Source organism: Chiloscyllium plagiosum, chromosome 27 (genome assembly GCF_004010195.1).
Source record: "Chiloscyllium plagiosum isolate BGI_BamShark_2017 chromosome 27, ASM401019v2, whole genome shotgun sequence".
NCBI classification, from domain to species: domain Eukaryota; kingdom Metazoa; phylum Chordata; class Chondrichthyes; order Orectolobiformes; family Hemiscylliidae; genus Chiloscyllium; species Chiloscyllium plagiosum.
Window position 1 is genome coordinate 27,810,234 of NC_057736.1, and position 26,000 is coordinate 27,836,233.

The 26,000-nt window shown below is 44.3% G+C and overlaps 1 protein-coding gene and 1 non-coding gene across 10 annotated transcripts in view; one reads left to right on the plus strand and one right to left on the minus strand.

Moving 5' to 3' along the window:
• macf1a (microtubule actin crosslinking factor 1a) overlaps nt 1–26,000 on the minus strand; it is a 604,319-nt gene that overhangs the window by 510,839 nt on the left and 67,480 nt on the right. The window lies entirely within an intron of this gene.
• On the plus strand, nt 10,360–10,441 carry trnaf-aaa. The gene has a single exon. It is a non-coding gene; the product is annotated as a tRNA-Phe (tRNA).

The following is a 26,000-nucleotide window of genomic DNA, read 5'->3' on the forward strand; positions in this document are numbered from 1 at the left end:
CCTTTAATCCCTGTCCTCTGTTCACGGACTCGGGTCAGTGGCAACACTTCCTCCTGCTTGGCAAAGTGCTCATTCCGCACCGCTCCCTCTCCCATCATTACAAACAACCGCAGGAAATTGCCACTTAACCATCTTTGTTCCAAAGTGAAACACCAGCCTCGGGCATCTCTCCACCAAACGCGACTTCTCATCACTGGACATGGTGCAGACCCGAGGTTTCCGAAGCTTTACTGTGAAAATATTGTCAATTGGCAGTTGGAAAAATGTTAAGGAGCCAAACCAATCCAGGCACCAGCTTTGGAAATCTTGAGAAACTCTTTGGGAAGTGGAATTAGAGGAGAATGCAGAAAGTTAAGCTGTTGGACCGAGCAGAGGCCAAAATATTGATTCTGACGTTTTCTGAGACATTGAAATAATTCTCACCCTTGTACATGGGGAATAGAGACTTCATCTGGATTCTGCGACAATGAGAATCTCTGGAACACACAAGGCACTGAGAGGCAAGAAAAGGAGATTATTCCTGATGGAAGTGAGCTGGTTCCCAGTGACATGGGTGTGTCTGTCTTGGGGGTATCAGACTGTTAAAATGTCTCCATAATGAACGTTTCAGTCTTTCAGTTGGAAATTTAAAACTGATAGAGGACAGTTGTCGTTCAGGTAATGGCACATTGAATTTGGAATTCAGTCACAGACTGCTTTAGAGGATCGTCGAATTTGGTAGGTTGGAAGTTTCAGCGCATTCGAGCGTTAACTGAAACGTCCTTGTGGAACATATTAAAGAATCTTTCCGTTGAATTAGCAGGATCTATATTGACTGATGGGGCCACAGCAGGCGGCTGGACGTGGTAACACGAAATAAAAATGCGCTGACCTCAAACACAAGAAGCATGCTCTTTCGGTATGGTGGGTCAACAATACAGCATTTTAAAGAAGTCTAAGCAACGATCCTTCAAAGTACAGGACATGCAACGCCAGGACATGACACCATACTCGTCTCGTTATTACCAGGAGCTTTAAATAATTCATCAACGGTGTCAGCGCAGAAGATGCTGTTCACATCCATATGTATATTTAATTAGCAGTTCAATCACAGTAACTTGGACATTTGTTACTTTATGAAAGTTGCTCCATAAGAATTTAAACTAACCTCTGCTGATACAGAAATGAAATGTTCACACCTGGACATTCTCCAGTGCAAATGCAGAAAGAGCCAATCTCGTATTGCGTTCATTTCAAACTGATTTATTCATCTGTTTTAGCCGACAGGATAAAGAAGATACGTTCTTCCTCTCGGGCCCAATTAACCACGTTATTATGCACAGAGGGAATACAACGCCAAGAGAACAGTATCATTGTGGTGAATTGATCAGCAGTGTTCTGTAAGTCAGTGTAAACAGTGGCCAGTATAGGCTGATTCATTAATGCGAACAGTGAGCCTTGCATCACCACTTCCTCTCTCACTTACAGCCTCACGCTCTCCAGTCATCATTGCCTTTCACTTTACTCAAACCCCCTGCTCCACTACTCCCTTCTCCCGATCGCTTGCAGGCGTCCACGTAGAACCTGCAGATGTTCGAAATTCATAGGCGTCCACGTAGAACCTGCAGATGTTCGAAATTCATTCGTGGCGTATAGACGTCACTCAACGGAATTGGATTCACTGCCCATCCCTAATTACTCCAGTGATTGAGATGATGAGGTACTATACAGAAACTTGAGCAAACTTAACATTGAGGTACAGCCAAGATGCTGTTTGCGAGGGAGTTCCAGGATTTAGGAATAGCCAGATGCTTCCAACTCAGAAAAGCGAGATCCCTGACAGGTGATTTGCGGTCTCAGTTTTCTCTTGTTTCTGCTGCTATTGTCCTTAGAGATAGATGTAAACAATCACAGGATTGATTCTGGCAACCAAAATAAAAACTCTGCATCTACTGTTGTTTGTGGAAGTGAGTTCCAAACCCCTCCGAAACATTGTGTGTAGAAGTGCTCACTAGTATCTTTCCTGAATACTCTGAATCTCATTTTCAGATTCATTGCAGAATCCACAGCGAACTGAAACAGTTTATCGCTTAATTTTAGTGTCATGTATTACGTCTCTCAGGTCTCCACTTAACATTCAAAGTTGTCGCAAATACAGGCTTCATTTTGTATATCAGAAACAGAAATGGCTCAGCATGTCTTACATCATCTGTGGGATAGCAAGAGTTAATGTTTCATTTCCGTTTGCCATTCTTTGCAACTGACCTGCCTGATTTCTTATCATACCTACAAAGGTCTGAAACCGGAACGGATGACAGAACACAGAGATTAGGAAGTTCTGCATTTGCAGTGACATCGGGAGTCTCTACAACTGGAGAATTTTAAGAAGACTACTGCTCAGTAAACAGATATCGGACTTCCTGTGTCTAAATAAGGAAACCTGTCAGTGAATTGGAGACTTGATTGTTCAAAAGTTAAAACCAAAGAGCAGATCAGCAGCAGACGAAAACAAGTGAAATTGTCATAATGCCTGAAAAGGAACGCCAATGAAGACCAGGATAGTGATGATCACCTTCTCCACATTTTTGAATTGTTTGATGCAGTTTTCTGTGCGACGTTATCTCTCCCTTCAGGCAACTGACAAGCTCCTTGTTTGAAAATCTGAGTTGATGCATCACCAAAAGTGTTGCATTGTACTGTGTGTAAGCAGTTTGTGGAGACTAAGACTGCAGCATTGCTCCCTTTTTTGGTTGTTTAATTCAAATTTCTGAGAAATGAAGAAGCTTAATAACAAGCTTAATCCCAGTTTTGGAGAAGCATTGCTCATCAGTACATGATAATCAGCTCACGTGAAGATGTTCCAGAATTGATATCAGAGACTTAATTCAAACCCTGCAACGATAGGTGCCATGAATTCTAAGTTGAAATTCTACGTCTAATGCCTTTAACCCATTACAACTTACCATGGAAAATCCCTTCCGATTCGCCTCTACCCCTTAGGGAAGTAAAGCCGCTATTCTTATTTGCTCCAAGATACATGTGACTCCAGACGCACAGAAACTGGATTGGTTGTTGCAGGTCAGTTCTCTTAACTCCAGGACCTCACTTCAGGAATTTTTCAAGGTTCTGTTCGTTAATAAATGTCCAGAGTTCAGCCGCATTCTCAACTCCTCAACTCCTGAAGCATTCAATTTCACAATGCGGCAGAATTCTGGCAATGTGAAGGCCCGTGCAGACATGTGATATGAATTTCACACATCCTGATTAAGATAATCTAATCAACACCTCTGGAAATTCAATGGTGTTGCCATTACCTAGTCTTCAACGATCAACAATCTGGGAGTTACTATTAACCCCAAAATGAACTGTCCTCCCTACATAAATAATGTGGCTACAAGAGCAGGCCAGGTGGCAAGAAAACTGCCATCAGTCATGGGCCTTCTGACTCCAATCGCTTCTCTAATACCGAGAAGGCTCACGTCTAGTGTGTGATAGAATACTCCCCGATTGATTGAACAAATATATCTACAACATACCTCAAGATGTTGGACAGCGCCATTATGAAACATTCGTACAAATGGATAATGCTGCGGATATTTAATAACTGAAATGAAAGCAGAAAGTGCTGGAGAAGTTCGGCAACTCGAACAGCATACTTGGAGAGAAATGCAGTTAAATTTTTGAGGCCAAAATGACTCTTCTTCAGAACAGTACTGAAGAGAGGACATGTAGGACAAGAAACATTACTTCTCTGACACTTTTCACAGTTGCTACAAGGTCGGCTAAATTTTTTCAGAACGTTCCATTCCATGGCAATTGAGTCAGTTCGATTGGCACTTTGTGTATAATTTCAATCCATTCACCAGTGTCGCAGCTTTTTGATTCATCAACAATTTCCATTTGACAGCACACTTCAACTCTAGTACTACTATCGTCCTAAAGACAAAGGAAGGAAACAAATGGGAAAATCATTATCTGTATGTTCCCTTCCAAGCTACTAAACATCACAATTGGATAGGTGTTCCTTCAGTCAGTCCTTCACTGTCCCAGTGGATCAGAGGGAAGCTGTTCTCCCCCACTTCAAAATAAACTTTGTCAAACTCAATTGTTAGAAGGACAACACTTACTGGGAGGTGAGAAAACCTTCACAAAAATGTAACGCTTCAGATACATAATTAAGAGGAGCAGTTTGGAAATATGTATAGCTGTGTTCTTGCCGCAGATTCATGTAATCAGACATTTGAGATAGGCTGAGTCAGCAACTTGCCATCAATAGATATGTTAACTTGGTGATGTATTTTCACTGGAGATATTTTCCAGCCATGATTCTGTTTCAATTAAATTTGCACAGTCGTCAATTCCAATTGAGATGAACACTTGCCAGTTAACTTTGACACAGATAATCAGCGTGAATCCACCATTGACCATTTTACTAGCAAGCTGCTGAGTTGTACCATGCCTTACGCTGTTAAAGTACCGACGTTATGAAATAGAATCATACCATCCCTACAGTGTGGAAGCACTTCATGAGGCCCAACAAGTTCACACGCAACCTCTAAGGAGTATTCCACCCACAGCAATTTCCCTTCCCTTTTACTTTGCACTGCTCCTGACCAACACGTTCTTGAGAACGGGGTACAATTTAGCATATCCAATTTATCTAACCTGCTTTTCTTTGGACGGTATTAGGAAACTCGAGTAACCCGAAGAAACCCATGCAGACACAGGGAGAATATGCGAACTCTTATCGGTCGCCTGAGGCTGGAATCGAATCCAGGTCCTTCATGCTGGAAGCAGCAGTGCGAACCAATGAATCACGAAAGCTAACTTCAAATCTTAGTGGAGCCGTTCTTCCGAATAAGCCTGATATCAAAGACATACACGTCTCCATAGCCACTTTGCAGCAAAAGATAGACATAAGTCGACTAGACATACTCCAGCACGTGGCTGTAGGTGATCAATTAAAGGATAGCTGTTTTATCATAATTTATGAGCAGCTGACTAAGCTGCGCTGCTTAAAGGCTGCAGCAGGAAGTCCTGAATCAAATATGCTCTTCTTGCCATTCGTCCTGCTAAGACTGCGGTATTTATCTTCATTTAGGCTATGTTATGTATTTTCAGTTACACCATTCTCCTGTTAGAAGCATCCCCCGAGATTTTATTCAATGACTTTGCCTGTTTGAAGTTTGGAAAGTCTCTCAGATACTGCCAAAACCTCTTCAAGAGGCTTCCCCTCCCAGAATCAACTCTTGCCTTCGAACTTCCCCTCATTGTCAGTCCTACTCCATAGAAACTAACTGGAGACAAATACATGTATGATGTCACCGAACAGGCCATCACCGCGCTTCACTCTCTCCCAGAGAGCAGCCCGGCTCAGTGTTGGTGCTCGATGCCTTGCAAATCCACTTGGGATAATGGGAAGAGTGGTTGTCATCTACCTATCTACGATCAAAATAAACCTGAATCTGTAAAGTTACAATTCCAATCAGTTTGATGTGCATGAATTAAATGTTGATAAATGAGACCAATTCGACTGTTTATGATACAGATTAAGAAACAAAAGATTTGATCTTAATGGTAAAAAACTGTGATTTCTGAAGCGTGAATACTGAATGCACAACTTTAAATTGCATAAGTGCAGACTTCGAGGTGTAGCTCCTGTGTGAGGTCAGTTCAGACGAATTGGCCATGCTAAATTGCCCTTAGTGTTAAGTAAGGGGTAAATGTAGGGGTATGGGTGGTTTGTGCTTCGGCGCGGTGGTATGGACTTGTTGGCCCAAAGGGCCTGTTTCCCCACTGTAAGTAATCTAATTTGTCTATCCCTATTCACTGTCAGTAGAATTACGCTCATTGAAGTCTTCTTGAAAAGATTCACCACTGGAAAATCTGATGTGCAAATTAGATCTACTATATTTAATCAGCGGTCAAAATATGAAATTGTTTCAAATACACGGAGCGACACTGGAGAGTGCAGACCTACCTTCAGGGGCTTATCCTGCTCTGATGTACACCCGCGAGAAATTGAGACGAGAATTCGTTCTCACAGCTGAAGGGATCGAACATTTCAGAAAATGATAAGGAGGATATTCACTCTTTCAGAGGGTAGCAAATCAGTGGGTTTCCTAACAACAGAGGGCTGTGAAGGCGAGGTGTATTCAAGGCTGTGATAGACAGACATGGAGCATCACGAAGATGAGAATAAAAACGGGGGTTGAGAATTAACCAAATCAGCCATGATCTCATTGAATATTGTCGCAGACTTGATAGGCTAAATTGCTTCCATTTGCTCTCGTATCTTTGCCGTAATTTGGAAGATACCGGACACCATTTTAAAAGAAGAAAAACGCAAATATAGTGAGAGGTGGTTTCAATTAAACTGAATCAAAATTATTTATTGAACGAAAAATCACACTTGGCATGTTTCCAGATTTCTTTGCTAGCATGACTAGCAGAGTTGATCAAGGTCTTCTGATTGTAATTGGGCATGAAACAAACAAAGATTAGTGACATAAACTTCATTTTCTTTATGTCAAAAGTAATATCTTTCTTGATGGTCACAACAAAGGAGATGGTTTCCAAGAAAAGACAGAGACTAAGTCAGCTGTAAACTAATCGATGACCAAAATATGGCTCGCATTGTTTTCTGGGGCAGATATGATTTATTGATTATTGTCATCCAAACTTTTTTTTTACCATTGACCCGTGAGTGGGAGATGGGAAACTAAGATCACCCGTAACGATGGCAATCTTTTATCACTCACATGTAGTATTTTATTTCTTGTACGTAGTGGTTACTGCGAGTGCACTTGTAAACTAAACCTGCGGATGACTTCTTTCCTCACTGGTCCTGATTTCGACACAAACACGTTTTACATTCTTATCTCCTAAATCAAAGTAATATGCAACCAATTGATAAATGTCACTAATACCTTGGCATTTAACACGCCTCCGTTTGTCACCTTCCAATGTAAATTAATAATTTGCCGGGTTGCAATTGCACATAATAAGAGATAACAAAATACAGGCAGGTGTACCAGGTTTGCAAATGCACGTTATTGAAACGAAAACGCAGGTTTCTGCCCAAAGTACGATCACGGAAGCATGCACCGATCCGTCAGGAAGTACACAATAAGTCCAGTTCCAGAGGGTATGACAGGAATAGCAACAGAAAAACCAACAAAATACTTCTCTCGGCTAATATTTTGGATGTACATCTCAATGAGCAATCAAGTTTTACATGTGTTCCAACAGTAGTTACAACAGAAGGAATTAACCAGTGCTGCAGACGGTCCAAGCCCCTGAATCAGAAACACTGAATGCCCTACATACAACTGCAAGAACATCTGCCCGTGGCGTACATGGGATGGCTGAAGTTCATGATTGCAGCTCGCTATTTGTCTGACTGTTTCTCCGATACAGTGTTTCGTTCAGTCCCTGCGTGGAATCTTGACAATCACATTTTTCCTGCACAAGATGGGCATTGGATATTGTTTTCTGGTGAGCTTTCCCTCAGCTAGGCTGTTGGTTTATGTGCTGTCCTAAATCCGTGTGTTCAGAGGAGTCTGGCTATCAGTTTCCAGAAATTTATTTTAAAAAAGGGAAGCATGGGTGTTTCAATTGCTTTATGGCATATCCTAGTTTGCAATTTGGTGTGCCAGACATCTGGGAATGCATTTGTGGGATACATATTCTTGGCAAAGAATTTGTGTGGCTGTCAGTAATTGGCACGGCCAGCTGTCCCGAGTAGCTATCCGTACAGACAGAGAGCATCCTCGAGAGCAGCACAACAGTAATAGAACATGGCAATCAGAAGGCAGCCAGAGATTTTCTAGAAGCAGGGCACCCATCCATGGATTCCATCAATAAACACATTGATCAGGATCCAATCTGCAACACCAACAACCGGATTCAAGCGGCAATAAAACTGAAGCAATTCCAAATGTCACAGGACAGTAGGCTTCACAACAGGCTCTGCAACCTGAGGATATTACCCAGAACTGTGAGGATCCCACTTCCCAGCACCGCAAAACATTCCAACAAAATCTCTATGAAGCACACGAGCTTCGCATCTTTCTGCTCCAATGCACTCCGATTTTTCACAGCAGAGGATTTTACACTGAACTCCCGCGTGCAAGGTGAGGATACCAAACCCAACACGATCAATAATGGCAGTGAGAGCGAGGGCAACAATTTCCATTGTCATATGGACAGCCACAAACACTGTCTTTGAAAGTTACCTTTACATATGAAAGTCTGTGCAGCAGCATAATCGGGGAACCAAGTAGCCTGCGCTGGGTATTCATATTTCAGGCAATTTCCTTTGTTCACCGTTTCCACTGAAAGTGAATGGATATTACTATTTCATTGCTGATATGAAACCAGATTCTGCATTGTATCTGCTCACCGTTTTTGTCGTTGCAGTGTCGAAAATGTTGGCAATCGCGATGAGAATGTTTTTTTTGTATTTCTCTCATTTCTTCCATTACTGTCCTGGTGAAGGGGGCTGGGGATTGGTCCTCTCGATCAGATGGAGTCATCAGCGCATTGTTGACCTAATTTCATCACGAGTGCAATTGGTAAACTTCATTTTTCATGGATTATTGCTGTTCCGTTTTGTTTTATGTTTGTTGAGCACTTCCTGTGACGTGGCAATGCACTAAATCTCCAGTATGTCCGGAATTGCCTCGCTGCCGTTTCTCTGAGCAGTTCATGACATAATCGGCCTGCACTGCAACAAAGGCAGCATGCATGCTTCGGTGTGTCTGACAATGGTCCACCTTCTCTGAATTGCTTCTGTTCCACATGAAGTGCTGTCAGTTTCTGGATTTGTTTGAGAGCTGAGGGAGCTAACATTATCCGTGCGGTATTATTCTTCAGCCAAACTCTTTGATGGCAAAGTCGGGAAGGTGCCAAACGAACGGTCATTGGAAGCAAAATTCCGGAAAGACCCTCATTGCTGGGTCAACTCGTCCCATCCACCTTTCAGAAATATAGGCAAACGCGCATAACAAACAGTGCATTTTGTTTTCCAAATGGTCCATTAAAACTGGTGTCAGCTGCGGCAGCAGAACAAAGATGCCGAGCATGGAAAGAGACCCTACGATCGAACCTGTCCCTGCTGAATAGATAACCGAAATTAATTGAACCATATTTGCCAAAACGTGTTCCTTATCTCTCCGAACGCTTCCTGTCTATATACCCATTCGGATGCCATTGAATTTGCCTTAAATGTGGCAAATCATTCTGCACACACAAAAATGTCTGACTGAACTCGCTGAGTTTCTGCATGACACCATGATCATACTTTGGGCCAAAGTTGGAAACTGCGACTAGACTAGATGGCTCTCTGATTAGCCGCAAAGCACAAAGGGCGGAATGGCCTTTTCCCACTTTGTGAACCTTCGAAGACAAGTTGAAAATAATCTGCAACGAAAATGTCCTTGTGAGAATTTACTTGTGAGGATTCGGTACTCTCAGCACCGTGGCCCGGATCGTATTCCCGCTCATGGAATGGTTGTATTGTTCAGCAAACATATCGGTGTACCAGTACTTCTGCCGATTTTCTGATGCTGCCAGGTAATTGGTTTTGTCCAAAACATTATGAAGATTAACATAAAACAAATAGTTGCAGTAGCTGGAAATCTGAGCCAAAAACGAAAATTGTTTGCGGAACGCAGCAAGACTGGCAACAGAAACGTCGACTTTCCTGCTCCTCGGATGCTGCCTGACCTGCCGTGCTTTCCCAGCATCACTCTGATCTAAAATCGGGTTTCCAGCATCTGTAGTCCTCACTTTAACATTGTTCCTTCAGTGTCGCTTCCTCCCAATTCAAGAACTCCATCTCTAGCGGTTTCATGTCTGTACCTCCACGCTGAGGCATTGAAGCGTAATGAAAAGTAATTCACCCCCTCCATCGCTGGGCTAATTAGGGACTGAAAATGAATCATGTCACAATGAAATATATCTACATGCGAATTAATGTCTGTCTTTTATTGGGAACCATCTCTTTCATTATAACCATCAGGAAAGATCATTTCGTTCGCCAGAAAAAAAGAAATGAATATGTCACTAACCTTTGTTTGCTTCAGGTCCAAGAATACTCAGATCAATAGCTCAATTGTTTACCTCTGTTCTTCATGTTCGCAAAGAGATCAAGCAAATTGCCAAATGTGATTTTCATTTCAATAAATAATTTGACTCAGTTTGCCTGCAAATATCTTTTCCTACCTTTGGGCTTTTCTTCTTTTACATTGATGTCTCGCACGTTACAAATGACAACAAAGGTATGAGAGGAGATGGAAGGATTTAGCTCATCAAGTCAACGGTAGCTATCAATGAGATCACGCAGATTTGGTCAATGCTCAAGCGCCGGCGCTGTCTGTAGTCATGGCCGAGTGGTTAAGGCGATGGATTAAAAATCCTTTGGGGTTTGCCCACGTAGGTTCGAATCCTACTGACTACGTTATGGAGGTTTTCCTGCTCGTACAAAGTTCAGAAAAACTATTTTGTGAACCAGGCCGGTAATTTGATTAGACTTGGGAAACTCGAGTTCTTCATCAGAAATGTTCCATATTTAAAACATTATCTCTGTTTCTCTTTCCAGATACATTGCTCGACACATCGGGTTTCTGGAGCTGTTATTGAACGTCCTGAGCAGAAGTGCTGCTTTTCATTAGATTCCTTTCATCCTTGTCCACTGTTCTCTGACTCGGGTGAGTGGCAACACTTCCTCCAGCTCGTCAAGGTGCTCATTCCCCACCGCTCCTTCTCCCATCATTAGAAACAGCCGCAGGAAATCGCCACTTAACCATCTTTGTTCCAAAGTGAAACTCATCAGCCTCGGGAATCTCTCCACCAAACGGGAATTCTCCTCCCTAGAAATGGTGCAAGCCAGAGGATTGTGAAGAGATTCTGTGAAAATATTGTCAGTTGGCAGTTGAAAAAATGATTTGGAAGCAAACCATATAAGTTAGGCTCCAGCTTTGTAAATCTTGAGAAACTCTTTGGGAAATGGAATCAGAGGACAAAGAAGAAGTGTGAAGTGTCGGACCGAGTAGAGGACGTGACATTGACTCTGATGTTCTCGGGACAGGAACTGATCTGATACATTGAAATCATTCTCGCTCATGTACATGAGGAATTCAAATTTCATCTGGTCTCTGGGACAATGAAAAACTCTGGAACTCGCAAGACAATATCCGAATATTTACTGGGATCACTCCAGTACTAGTACTATAGATGGGTCAGTTCTGACCCAGTGTGTGCAGGACGGCTTCCTGACACAGTATGTAGACATGCCTTCAAGGGACGAAGCCACTTTCGATTTAGTACTGGGTAACAAGCCTGGTCAGGTTTTAGATTCGGAAGTAGGTGAGCAGTTTGGAGACAGCGATCACAATTCTCTTAGATTTACTTTCGTGATTGAAAGGGATAGGTGTACTCCATGGAGGAAGGGTTTCAGCTGGTGGAAGGGAAATTACGATGCAATGAAGTAAGATTTAGGAAGCGTAGATTGGGGTAGGAAACTGCAGGGGTTGAGCACATTAAAATGTGGAGCTTATTCAAGGAAAAGCTCCTGTGTGTCCTAGATAAGTGTGTACCTGTCAGGCAGGGAGAAAGATATAGAAAGCGTGAGCCATTGTATACTAAGAAAGTGGAATCCCTGGTCAAGAAGAACAAGAAGTCTTATGTTAGGAAAAAACGTGAAAACTCAGTTAGAGCGCTCGAGGGTTCCAACGATATCAGGAGATACCCACAAAGAGACTGAGAAGAGCCAGAAGGAGACATGAGAAGTTGTTGGCAGATAGGAGCAGGGGTAACCCTAAGGCTTGCCATAGATATGTCAGGAATAAAAGAATGACGAGAGTTAAATTTGGGACAATATAGGATAATAGTGGGAAGTTGTGTGTTGAGTCAGAGGAGATGGGGAAGCACTAAATAAATATTTTTCGACAGTGTTCGCTATAGAAAATGAAAATGTTGGTGAGGAAGATACAGAGCTACTTGCGTCTAGACGAGAAGAGATTAAGGTTCACAAGAAAGAGATACGAGAAATACTGCAGACTGTGAAAATAGATAAGTCAGCTGGGCCGGATGGGAGCGATCTGATTTTGTTTAGCAAATGCACTGCAGGAAGGTACAAATCAAGCTGATGATTACAACGGCTCGTTTTGAGCCGCTAATTTCAGTGAAGTGGCGGCACCAATAAAAGGTGTCACGCATCTCGTCTAATTCCACATCCTGAGCTCGAAATGACCGAAGGTTTCTCACCGAGTTTCTGCAGGGTCTTGTTTGGACGACACCATGACACTTTTTCGCTGGAGTGTATCATGAAATCGCGTCGTGACTGTGAATAAGACGATGGAAACTTCCAGCAGAGAAGGACGCGACCCTGAAGCAGGCAGCTGACGACAAATGTTTCTCCTTTTCCAGTGAAATTGGAAACTTCGAAGTGAAGCAATATTGGTGATTATTTTCGGTGCTCGTTCAACTTTTTAATTCTGATTCCGTGAAAGTCCATAGCATTACATATCGACATTCTGCCAAGTGTAGGCTTGACGCTTGGGCCAGTGGCGTAATGGATACCGCGTCAGACTGCGGATCCGAAGCTTATTGGTTCGAGTCCTACCTGTCTTGAGGGGGGTCTTTCGCTTTAACCGTGGTATACGTTGACGCTCCCCTGTAAAGTTCTCTCAGACATCGCCTCAGTGCTTCCGCATGAAATTCTTGCATTTGTCCTATTGTCCTTTTCAAATTCCAGCTCTCCACAACGGTCACCTCCGTCAGTTTGGCGGTATCTTCTGGTGTGTCTCCCTCCGTGGGTGAAAATGAGCATGAGTTCCTCGAAAGAGTTACAATTCGTTATACTTCTGTCCCATTATTGTGCCATGTAAGAACATAGGATAACCTCATTGACATTTGACCTGGAAACATTAGAACCCACGAGACTTTGGGCCAAAGTTAGAAACTGCGACGAGAATAGATGGCTCTCTGATTAGCCGCAATGCACACGGGCGGAATGGCCTTTTCCCACTTTGTAAATCTTCGAAGACAATTTGAAAAACATCTGCAACGAAAATGTTCAGACAGGGTGTTTTCTTTACACCAAATACGATAGTATCTATCGCCTTGTCTTGTTATTTACTTGTGAGGATTCGGTATTCTCAGCACCGTAGCCCGAATCGTATTCCCGCTCATGGAATGGTTGTATTGTTCAGCAAACATATCGGTGTACCAGTACTTCTGCCGATTTTCCGATGCTGGCAGGTCATTGGTTTTGTCCAAAACATTATGAAGGTTAACATAAATCAAATAGGTGCAGATGCTGGGAATCTGAGCCAAAAACGAAAATTGTTTGTGCAGCGGAGACGTCGACTCTCCTGCTCCTCGGATGCAGCTTGACTTGCTGTGCTTTTCCAGCATCACTCTGATCTAAAGTCAGGTTTCCAGCATCTGCAGTCCTCACTTTTGCCTACTTTCTTCAGTTTCTCTGGTTCCCAATTCAAGAACTCCATCTCTAGCGGTTTCATGTTTGTACCACCGTGCTGAGGAGTTGAAGAGTGAAGAAAAGTAACTCAAATCCTCCATCTCTGGGGTAATTAGGGATGAAAATGAATCGTGTCACATTGAAATATATCGACATGCGAATTAATCTCTGTCTTTTATTGGGAATCATCTATTTCATTGTAACCATCAGGAAAGATCATTTCGTTCGCCAGAAAAAGAAATGAATATGTCACTAACCTTTGTTTGCTTCAGGTCCGAGAATACTCAGATCAATAGCTCCTTTGCTTACTTCTGCTGGTCATGTTCGCAAAGAGATATGGCAAATTGCCAAGTGTGATTTTCCTTTCAATAAATAATTTTGACTCAGTTTGCCTGCAAATATCTTTTCCTACCTTTGTGCTTTTCTTCTTTTACATTGGTGTCTCGCACCTTACAAATGACAGCAAAGGTATGAAAGGAGATGGGAGCATTAAGCTCATCAAGTCAACGGTAGCTTTCAATGAGATCACGGCTCATTTGGTCAATGCTCAAGCGCCTGGAGCTCTCTGTAGTCATGGCCGAGTGGTTAAGGCGATGGATTTGAAATCTTTTGGGGTTTCCCCACGTAGTTTCGAATCTTGCTGACTACGCTGTGAATGCTTCCCTGCTGGTACAATTTTCGCTCAAAGTTCAGAAAAATTTTTTTGTGAACCAGGCCGGTAATTTGATTAGACTTGGGAAAATCGAGTTCTTCATCAGAAATGTTCCATATTTAAAACATTATCTCTGTTTCTCTTTCCAGATACACTGTTCGACACATCGGGTTTCTGCAGCTGTTATTGAACGTCCTGAGCAGAATTGCTGCATTTCATTAGATTCCTTTAATCCCTGTCCACTGTTCTCTGACTCGGGTCAGTGGCAACACTTCCTCCTGCTCGTCAAAGTGCTCATTTACCACCGCTCCCTCTCCATCATTAGAAACAACCGCAGGAAATCGCCACTTAACCATCTTTGTTCCAAAATGAAACTTATCAGCCTCGGTAATCTCTCCACCAAACGGGACTTCTCATTCCTGGACATGGTGCAAGCCAGATGATTGTGAAGAGATACTGCGAAAATATTGTCATTTGACAGTTGAAAAAATGTTTAGGAAGCAAACCATATAGTTTAGGCTCCAGCTTTGTAAATCTTGAGAAACTCTTTGGGAAATGGAATCAGAGCAGAATGAAGAAGTGTGAACTGTCGGACCGAGTAGAGGACGGGACATTGACTATGATGTTCTCGGGAGAGGAACTGATCTGAGACATTGAAATCATTCTCGCTCTTGTACGTGAGGAATGCAAACTTCATCTGGTCTCTGGGACAATGAAAACCTCTGGAACACTCAAGACAATGATGTGTTTCTGTTCGCCAAGCTGGAAGTTTTTGTTGGAAACGTTACGTCCCGTGTCTAGGTGGCATCCTCAGTGCTTGGGAGCCTCCTGTGAAGCGCTTCTGTGGTGTTTCATGCGGCATTTATAGTGGCCTGTCCTTGCCGCTTCCTGTTGTCAGTTTCAGCTCTCCGCTGCAGTGGCTGTTATATTGGGTCCAGGTCGATGTGTTTGTTCATGGAGTTTGTGGATGACTGCCATGCTTCTGGGAATTCCCTGGCTGATCTTTGTTTGGCTTGCCCTATAATAGTAGTGTTGTCCCACTCGAATTCATGTTGCTTGTCGTCTGTGTGTGTGGCGACTACGCATAGTTGGTTGCTTCGTTTCGTGGCTAGTTGACGTTCCTGGATGCGGATCGTTAGCTGTCTTCCTGTTTGTCCTATATAGTGTTTTGTGCAGTCCTTGCATGGGGTTTTGTATACTACATTAGTTTCGCTCATGTTGGGTACGGGTCCTTAGTTCTGGTAAGCTGTTGTCTTACTGTGGCTGTTGGTTTGTGTGATGTTAAGAGTCCTAGTGGTCGCAGTAGTCTGGCTGTCAGTTCGGAGATGTTATTGATGTGTGGTAGTGTGGCTAGTCCTCTGGGTTGTGGCTTGTCCTCATTCCGTGGTCTATCCCTTAGGCATCTGTTGATAAAATTGCGAGGATATACGTTTTCGGCGAATACCTTGTATAGGTGTTCCTCTTCCTCTTTTTGCAGTTCTGGTGTGCTGCAGTGTGTTGTGCCCCTTTGGAATAGTGTCTTGATGCAACTTCGTTTGTGTATGTTGGGGTAATTCAGGCCTTGGTCTGTGTGTGAGGCTTTCCTGTGTACCATTGTGGTGAACTCTCCATTCGGTGTTCTCTGTGCCATCACGTCCTGGAATGGGTTTTGATTGCCCTTTTCTTCCTCTCTGGTGAATCGGATTCCTGTGAGTGTGGAGTTGATGATCCTGTGTGTTTTCTGTATTTCCGTGTTTTTAATGATAACAAAGGTGTCATCCACGTATCTAAACCAGTGTTTGGGTTGAATTTGCGATAAGACTGCTCTAACCTTTGCATTACTTCTTCTACTATGAGTCCCGAGATCGGTGAGCCCATGGGTGTTCCGTTGATTTGTTCGTATATCTGTTTGTTGAATGTGAAGTGTATTGTGAGGCACAAGTTCCAAGATTTAGGAAGATTAGTTACGATTTAGGAAGCGTAGAATGGGGTTGGAAACTGCAGGTGGTGAGCACATTAAAACGTGGAGCTTATTCAAGGAAAAGCTCCTGTGTGTCCTAGATAACTATATACCTGTCAGGCAGGGAGGAAGATATAGAACGCGTGAGCCGTGGTTTACTAAGGAAGTGGAATCCCTGGTCAAGAAGAACAAGAAGTCTTATGTTAGGACAAAATGTGAAAACTCAGTTAGAGCGCTCGAGGGTTCCAACGATATCAGGAAAGATCTAAACAGAGAGCTGAGAAGAGCATGGAGGAGACATGTGAAGTTATTGGCAGATAGGATCAGGGTTAACCCTAAGGTTTTCCATAGGTATGTCAGGATTACAAGAATGACGAGAGTTAAATTTTGGACAATCAAGGACAGTAATGGGAAGTTGTGTGGGGGGTCAGAAGAGATGGGGAAGCGCTAAATAAATATGTTCCGACAGTGTTCGCTATAGAAAATGAAAATGTTGGCGTGGAAGATACTGAGATACTTGCGTCCAGAGTACTAGAGATTGAGGTTCACAAGGTTTAGGTGATAGAAATACTGCAGAGTGTGATAACAGACAAGTCCCCTAAGCTGGATGGGATCTGTCCTAGTATCCTCTGGGAAGCAAGTGAAGAGATTGATGAGCCTTTGGCATCGATCGTCAAATCATCTATATCTACAGGAATAGTGCCTGTGGAATGGAGCATAGCATACGTTGTTCCCGTGTTCAAAAACTGTCGTAGAGACAGCCCTGGTAATTACAGACCAGTGAGTCTCACTGCAGTTGTTGGTAACGTGTTGGAAAAGGTTATTATGGATAGGATTTATGACCATCTGGAAAAGAATAATCTGATCAGGGACAGTCAGCACGGTTTTGTGATGGGTCGGCCTTGCCTAACGAATCTTATTGACTTTTTTGACAAAGTGACCAAACAGGGAGATTACAGTAAACTGATTGATGTGGTGTATATGGGTTTCAGAACGTTGTTCGATTAGCTTCCCCACAATAGGCTATTATACAAAATGCGGTGGAATGGAATTGTGGGAGAGATTGCAGCTTTGATCAGTAATTGGCTTGCCAACAGAAAACAGTGTATAGTTAATGGAACAAGTTCTTCTTGCTGTCCATGAACTGGCAGCGTACCACAAGTGTCAGTGTTTGGTCCACTGCTGTTACATGAGATCTAACCTTGCCAATCAGTCTCCCTTTGGGAACATTGTTGAACGCCCTACACGCACAAAGCCATGTTTACTGTCCCGAATCAGTCCTTGTCTTTCCAAATACATGTACATTCTGTTCCTCAGGATTCCCGCCAACAATTGGAGTATTCTTGGCGGATGCAGTTTCATGTATGGGATGCGAGGTCATATACTTTGTTGGGAAGAATCAAAAGGCACGCTACTATTAAAATCGATAGAAACGCAAAAGATGTGCAGTGCAGAGGAGTCTCAGTGTTCTTAAACATGAAACGAACAAAGGTTAATCACATATTTATTTCTTGGTGGCAAAAGAAAGCCTTTTCCCATGATCACAATTAAAGAGATGGTTTCCAAGAAAATAGGAAAATTAAGTCACCAGTAGAGTAATCAATTACCAATATATCCCTCGTGATGCTTTATGGGACATGTGGATTTTTTTGATTATGGTTCTCCAAACGTTTTATACAATGGAACCGAGAGTTTTAGATGGGAAGTTAAGATCACGCATGACTATTGCCATTTTTGTCACTCACACACAATATTTTTTCCTTGTACGATTTTTTTCACTTTGTCGTTACTGCGAGTGGGCGTGTAAACGACTCATGCTTGTGAGTTCATTCCTCACTGTTCCTCAACTCCAGCCAAACAGACTTTATACCCTTATTTCCTTAGTCAAGGTAATCTCCAACCATTGCATAAATGTCATTAAAACTTCGATATTTCACAGGCCTCTGTATACCATCTTACAATGTTAATTGATCCTTTACTGTATTACAGTTGCTCATAAGAAGAGAAAAATTGCATCGAGAACGGTGGACCTCCGCTTCACACATCCGTTATTGAAGCGAAAATGCAGATTACTGCCCATAATACGATCGTGGAAACATGTGTCGAACCCTCAGGAAACACAGAATAAGTGCAGTGCCACAGGGCATGTCAGGGACAGGACCAGACAGGCAACAGAAATGCTGCTATGAGCTCCTATTTTGCATATATTTCACAATGAGCAATAGCGTGTTACATGTGTTCCATCAGGCGTTACCTCACACAAGGAAGTAACCAGTGGTTGCAGACGGCCATATCATCCGAGTTCCAAGCCCTGAAATCAGAGACATTCAATATTCTGAGCATAACTGCAAGGAACAGTTGTCCGAGGCGTTTAAAGTCCAGATGAAATTATGAATGCAGCTCTCTAGTTGTCAGCCTCTTTCTCCAATGTCGTGTTTCGTGCAGTCCCAGCGTGGAATCTCGTCAACCACGTTTGACCCGCACATGATGCGTATTGGGCCTTGTTTTCTCGTGAGTTGTTGTCTCAGTGAGGCTCTCGGTTTCTGTGCTGTCATAAGTTCGACTGTTCGGAGGATTCTGGATATCGTTTTCCACAATTTGTTTTTAATACACGGAAGCATGACTTAAAAGTTACCTCAAAGCATGTCCTCTTTGCGAACTTTGTGTGCCATGCATTTGCGAATGAAGGTGTGTGGATATTGGTTCTTGGCAAAGAATTTGCGTGGGCGTCAGTCCAGCAGTTCCTAGTAGCAATACATACAAACGGCAAGCGCCACACATTCGACTAGAATAGCACAACAATAATAGGACAGGGCAAGCAGAAGACAGCCAGACAATTCCTGGAAGCAGGGCACTCATCCACGGATTCTATCCGTTGGATCCAATCTGCAATCCCAACAAATGAATGCAGCGGGAATGAAACCAAATGAATTCATACCAAAATATGAGAGCAGCGCTTCACAGGAACCTCTGCAGCGCTGAGAATGAAAACCATCTTCTTCGCGTCACCGAACTTTTCAACAAGAACTCCAGAAGCATCCGAACTTCACATTCTTCTGCTCCAAAACACCCCGCTTTTCCACATCAGAGAATTGCACACTCAACAACCGCATGTAAGATGAGAATACCAGCCCCTACACGACCAAGGGCTGTAGTAAGAGCGAGGGGAAGCAGCTGCCACTGTCATTCCACAGCTACAAACGCTCTCTTTGAAAGGTACAATTTCGTATGAATGTCGGGGCAGCAGTAGAAAATGGGAACTAAACAGCCCGCGCTGTGTATTCATATTCTGGACAATGTGAGTTGTCCACAGTTTTCCCTGAAAGTGAGTGGACGTCGTTATTTCACCGCTGTTGTGAAGCCAGATCCTGCACTGAGTCTGCTCCTTCGTTTTTAGTTGTTGTGGCTAAAAGGTGGGCAATCGCAACGTGAAAGTTTGTTATATTTCTCTCATTTCCTTCATTACTGTCCTGGTGAGGGAGGCTGGAGATTGGCTCTCTCTATCAGATGGAGGCACCAGCGCATTGTTGAGCTAATATAATCGAGAACATAATTGGTAATATTTACTTTTCATGGTACATTTGTATGTTTTGTTTTATGTTACTTGAGCACTTTCTGTTATTTGGCAATGCACTAATCTCCGGAATGTCGGCAAGCTCCGTTTGGAATTGTTTCGGTGCTATTTGTGTGAGCAGTTGTTGACATACACGTCTCGCACTGCCTCACAGACAGAAGTAATGAGTTTGTGTGTCTGATAATGACTCTGCCTTTTGAGTTTTGCACCTTGTCCACGTTAAGAGCTGTCAGTTTTTGGATTCTCTGGAGGGTTGAGGGATAACACGATTTGTGTTTTTTTTTTAGTCAACGAAATTATGTGTTGGAGAACTTGGGAATGTATCAAGGAGAATGTTCATTGTCTGTAAATGCCTGTAAAACATTCCTCTCTGTGTCATTTCAAAACATTACGCCTCAAGAAAAAATAAAATTCAAACGCGCTGATTTAGTAACAAACATCATGCGTTTTTGCAAGTGGTCGATTGAAACTGTTGCCAGGTACTGGAGTGTCACAGAATTGCCGAGCACGGAAGCAAACCTTCCTATCCAACTTGCACCTGCTGAACAGATGACCGTAACTAATCTAAACATATTTGCCAATATTTGTCCCCTTATCTCTCCGAACACTTCCTGTCTGCATACCCATTTAGATGCCTTTGAAGTGTTGTGACGGCACCAAAATCTGCCACTAAATGTGGCAATTTATTCCACACGCACAAAAATGTCTGTATTAAAAACAGCTGTCGCTCACATCTCTTTCAAATTGTTCTGCTCTCACATAAAACCTATTTTATCTCGCTTTAAACTCACGAGACTTCTGAAAAAGTATAGATTGACTATGTTCTCTGCTCGTCTACCTCATGATCTTGTAAACTTTTCCAAGGACATCCCTCAGGCTTGAAGCTCCGGGTAAAACTGTCGAAGAATATTGAGCTTCTCACTAATGTCCACACCGTGCAAACCTTTCAAGTCGTTGTAAATATTTTTTTAATTATGCGAAGGTATTCATAGAAAGTTGTGGTGAAAGGGTTAAAATTGTGTCCCAATACATGTGTGATGTGACCAGAATGGAATGTGCTTTTCAGCTTTGCTCTGCTGTTCACATGAATGTTTAGATCTCGAAAAGAGTATATCAGCTGGAAAAGTCTCCAGTTCGGTAGAGTCTGCTCCGGGGTTGCGTTTAACCGCCGAGCGTGGGTTGTTGGCAACCGCTCTACGAGAACTGACGGCTCCCAGTTCCGGTAACACGTAGAGTGAGTATAAACCAGACCCGTTGTAAGTACGAGACCTGGTTGTGGCGACGCTGTGGGGAATAAAACACTTATATTCTAGCAGACTCGCCTCTTGGCTGTTTGTTCTGTGTCAGACTACTTTCCTGCGAGCCTGGTCCTTGACCTTGAGAATTTTTTAAAACTTTTGGCGCTGCGAGCAGGGTCAATCGCAATTGAGGAGAGATTTTGATACAGAACAATGTTTTGGAAAAAGGCTAAGAAACCAGAGGAACAAACTGTGGAGGTCCTGACCGTCCCGGGATGGCATGGGCCGTGGCATGGCGTGGCAGTTTGTTTGAGAAATGGTGGGGGGCGACCGGAGAACTGGGGGGCCGAGGGCGTAGGAACCCCAGGGTCGCTGCTGTCCACCCTTGAGAGGATCCCAGTCCTGCCGAAGAACCCATTGCCTGGGGTACAGCGGAGGATGTGGGCCTGTGCGGCGGCTTGTAGACAACAGTCAGACAAGCGCCAAAAAGCTGAAGCAGAATTAGCCCTCCTGAAACATGAGCAGGGACTCAGTTCGGGAGATGCCTCTATGTTGAGGCAGGAAATTATGAAGTTAGAATTGACAGCATTAACTGAACTAGCAGAACGAACTATTATGTATCTGTCTGCTAAGAAACGGAAAGAGAAAAGGAAGGTCCCTCGAACCCCAGACCCAGTACGAGTACGGGCGTTTGTAGCCCAGTTAAATAACGGGGATCGGTGGGATATCGATCATTGGGATGGGAACATTTGGGGAGATTCAGATGATCAGTACGAGGAGGACCCACCCGTACTCCAAGCTAAACCAGTGGTTAGGAGAAAGCAGGTTCAGAGACGTCTCCCAGTGCAACGGGAGGTAATGTTAGATGAGGAAGGAAACCCTATACGGAATGAACAAGGGGAGGCAATTATGCATGAATTACCGCGGGCTCAGCCTCCCGCAGAATTCTCTGAATTAACGGAAGACTTTACTACCGATGAGGTGCTGTTTATCAACCAGAAAACCCGACGTAATCCTGGGGAGCCGTTAGAGCTATGGCTAATTCGGCTCCTCGAGGAAGGGGGGCAACAAGTGCAGGTAGACTATCAGGATGCTCCCAAGTTTGGTGGATTAGCAAAGGATGCTGCCATAGACCTGGGGTACCGCAGACAAGCCAAGGATATGGTAATAGATCACAGTATGGGGACCTTATTTGGGATGTATGCCAGGGCAGTGGCCGAACAGTATCCCTTCCCGTCCGATTGGCCCCCCTTGGAAGGAACTTGGACAACCATTAAGGAAGGGATTCAGAGGCTAACCCGTTTGTGTGTGCGGGATGCCCTGTTGCTGGGAGTGCTGGACGAGGTAGATAACACAAATGTTAGTAGACAGACTAGAGACCACCTAGTGAAGACTGCCCCCCCATTATAAACCACTGTTATTAACCATAATGTTGAGTGGACGGGGAGAAACCCTAGGAGATGCCCGTAGTATGAAGAGGGAGATGGGTGAGTTGGGGGATTGGGGACCCACAACCCGTGCTTCCCAGGGGGGCACGGAGGGGCGTCGCCCTGAGGCTCGAGCAGGGGGAAAAGTAAACCCTAATCAAGGAAGTAACCAAGGCCCCTCACGGCGTGCTTTGTGGCAAGCTTTGATACGGGCGCAGGTCCCAGCATCGGAGATTGATGGCCTACCTACACCGGAATTAAAAGACTTATGCAGACGAAAGGGACTGAAGGTGTCCCGGGTAGAGACGGAGTCCCGACCCACTATGGAAGACCTAGTGGAATTACTAACACAAAAATGTCAGACACGGGATCCGGTTGTTAATGAGCCTCGAAGGGGTAGAACTTCCACTTCCCAGCGGTGGGAATCCTCGGAGGACGAGGAGGAGGAGGAGGTACGGCCTCCCCTCCGAGAGTGTTATAAAGTGGATAGGCGTGGCCGGAAACCTAGTAAGAAAGGCAAGAACAAAGAAGAGCGAGGCAAACGTCTTTACCCAGTGCTGTCTGGGGAAGATGAATGGGAGGAACAATAGGAATCGGGCCAAGCCCCAAGGGTTTGCCCACGAACGAGCCAATGGTCAGCAGACGACATTCGACCTCATGTATCATTGACTATCTATTGGCGCAAATCCGTCCAAACCGTTATGGCTCTAGTGGACACAGGGGCGGAGGCCACCTTAATCTATGGGACGCCCCATAAGTTTAAAGGAACCCCAGTCACGCTGGTTGGGCTGGGAGGTAATCTGATTGAAGGAAAAACAGTACAATTGCCCCTAAAGATAGGTACAATGCCCATTAAAACTTATTCAATTATCATTACACCAGTTAGAGAATGGATCCTGGGAATGGACATTCTGGCCGGTTTAACACTTCACCTCCAACAAGGGAAGTTTGAATTTGGAATCACGAAAATGGCTTTGCGCTGTAGGACCGTGTTAGTGGGAAAGGTTAAAATGGACCCCTTCCCCATCCCGATCGCCGATCGCGTAATAAGCCTTAGACAGTATAGGATTCCCGGCGGACATAAAGAAATATCCGCCACAATTAAGGATTATTTGGAAGCGGGAGTGCTTAGGACATGCACCACGGCGTGGAATAACCCCTTATGGCCCGTACATAAAGCCGATGGGTCATGGCGGATGACGGTAGATTATCGGCAACTAAACCGTCACACTCCGGCCTTGACGGCAGCGGCCCCGGATGCCGTCACTATTATAGGACGAATCCAACATCATCCAGGGGTGTGGTACGGAGTAATTGATTTGGCTAATGCCTTCTTCACAATTCCTATTCCCGAAGATAGGCAGGAACAGTTCGCATTCACTTGGGAGGGTAGACAATTCACGTTCACACGACTGCCCCAAGGATATCTGCATAGCCCTACTATCTGCCACCGGATAGTTGCAGAACACTTGGCTGCCTTTAAAGTGCCTGACGAAGTGATGATCTCGCACTATATTGACGACATAATGATACAGGGGACAAGTCAGAAGCAGGTTCAGGAATTGCTGGACCAACTGGTTCAACATATGCGAGGATATGGGTGGGAGATCAACCCAGCCAAAATCCAGGGTCCCTCACAAACGGTAAAATTCTTAGGAATCGTGTGGAACAAGGGGGAAAGGGAAATCACTGCGAAAGCTAAAAATAAGATTCAGGTCTTTGCCGTCCCTCACACCCAGAAGGACGTGCAGCAATTTATTGGGTTATTCGGATTCTGGAGACAGCATATTCCCCATTTAGGACAAATTTTAAAACCTTTGTATCGAGTTACGAGGAAAAAGGCAGCGTTCGAATGGACGGAGGTCCATCAAACTGCATTTGAAATGGCCAAGCAAGCGATACAGCAAGCTGTATCCTTGGGAAAGATACAGGCAGGACCTGTAGAACTGCAAGTCTCAGCACAGGGGGATTATGCCAATTGGAGCTTATGGCAAAAACAGGGAAGAACCCGTAAGCCATTGGGATTTTGATCCCGAAAATTACCCCCGGCAGGGGAACGGTATACCCCCTTTGAGAAACAGTTATTAGCATGCTACTGGGGCATGGTGGAAACCGAAGCCCTGACCATTGGACATGAAGTGATCATGAGAACAGCTATCCCTATTCTTCCGTGGGTACTTAATGACCCCACTACCCACCGAATAGGAACTGCCCAAGAGAGCAGCATCATTAAATGGAAATGGTATGTGTCGGAGAGAGTGCGGACTGGACAGAAAGGAGTGTCAGTCCTACACGAGCAAGTGGCAGAGGCCCCTGAGGAAGGGGAAAAACGGTTTGAGGTGAGTGAATACAAGGAATCACCCGTTAAGATGGGAAAACGGTATGATGAACTGACCCCGGATGAACAAGCCACGGCTTGGTTCGTAGATGGGTCAGCCCAATGGAAAGCGGGACAGCGTAGATGGAAAGCTGCCGCCTTTAACCCAAAACAAGGCACTACCCTAGAAGAATTAGGGGAGGGAAAAAGTAGTCAGTGGGCAGAATTAAAAGCAGTGCATATGGTAGTCATGCAAGCAGGGGTCATGGGAGTTTGTTTGTTCTCTGACTCGTGGTCAGTGGTTAACGGCATGACACAATGGATGCCAACATGGCAGGCCAATCAGTGGATGATCCAGAATAGGGAAGTATGCGGTAAACAGTTATGGGAAGATATATGGGAGAAAGCTCAATACCTGATCATATACATCACCCACGTAGATGCCCATACCTCTCGAAATGATGTGGAAGCTCTACATAACCGATATGTGGATGGTAACGTCCGAACCATGATTGTGCAAAGGGGCACCTCAGTGGACCTAGCTAGATGGGCACACCTTAAGGCCGGGCACTGGGGAGTGCAAGGAACCTTGCACTGGGCTCGAGACCGAGGAATAGATCTTATGGTAGATGATGGTAAGACTGCAGTAAACCAGTGTGAGCAGTGTCAACATCAGCGGCAGGGAGTGCCCCAACACATGATGGGACATATCCATCGGGGGGATGGTCCGGGACAGGGCTGGCAAATGGACTTTGTGGGTCCCTTACCCTCCTCACAAGGATGTAACCACATATGTACAGCTGTGGACACTATGTCTGGGGTTTTGGTAGCCCATCCCTGTCGTCACAACAATCAACAGGCTACCTTGCGATGTTTAGATTTGATTGAACAATTTTATGGATTGCCCATACAGGTCCAGAGTGACAATGGCTCCCATTTCACAGGAAGGGTGGTGAAGCAGTGGTGCCACGATAACCACGTGGAATGGGTTTATCATGTACCCTATCACCCACAAGCTGCGGGGCTTATAGAACGAATGAATGGGCTTCTGAAGTCCTCACTGCGAAAAGCAGGGGGTTGCAATGACTTAACAGGTTGGAAGAAGCAACTAGTTCGGGTGGTGAAACAAATTAATAACCGCCCATTAGGAAATGGGGTGACACCCTTGAACAGGATGATACGAGTGTGTGATACCCCAAAGACTCAGCCTATTAAAATGTGGAAATTCGCTGAGGAAGCTGATATTCCCGTAAGGGCCACGCCGGCTTCGGCTGGACTGGACCTACGAGCACTAACTACCCAGACTTTGATCCAGCAGAACCCTACGGTGATTAAGACCGGATTAGGATTGATTTGTCCCCCTGGAACCTATGGGCATATCCTCCCGC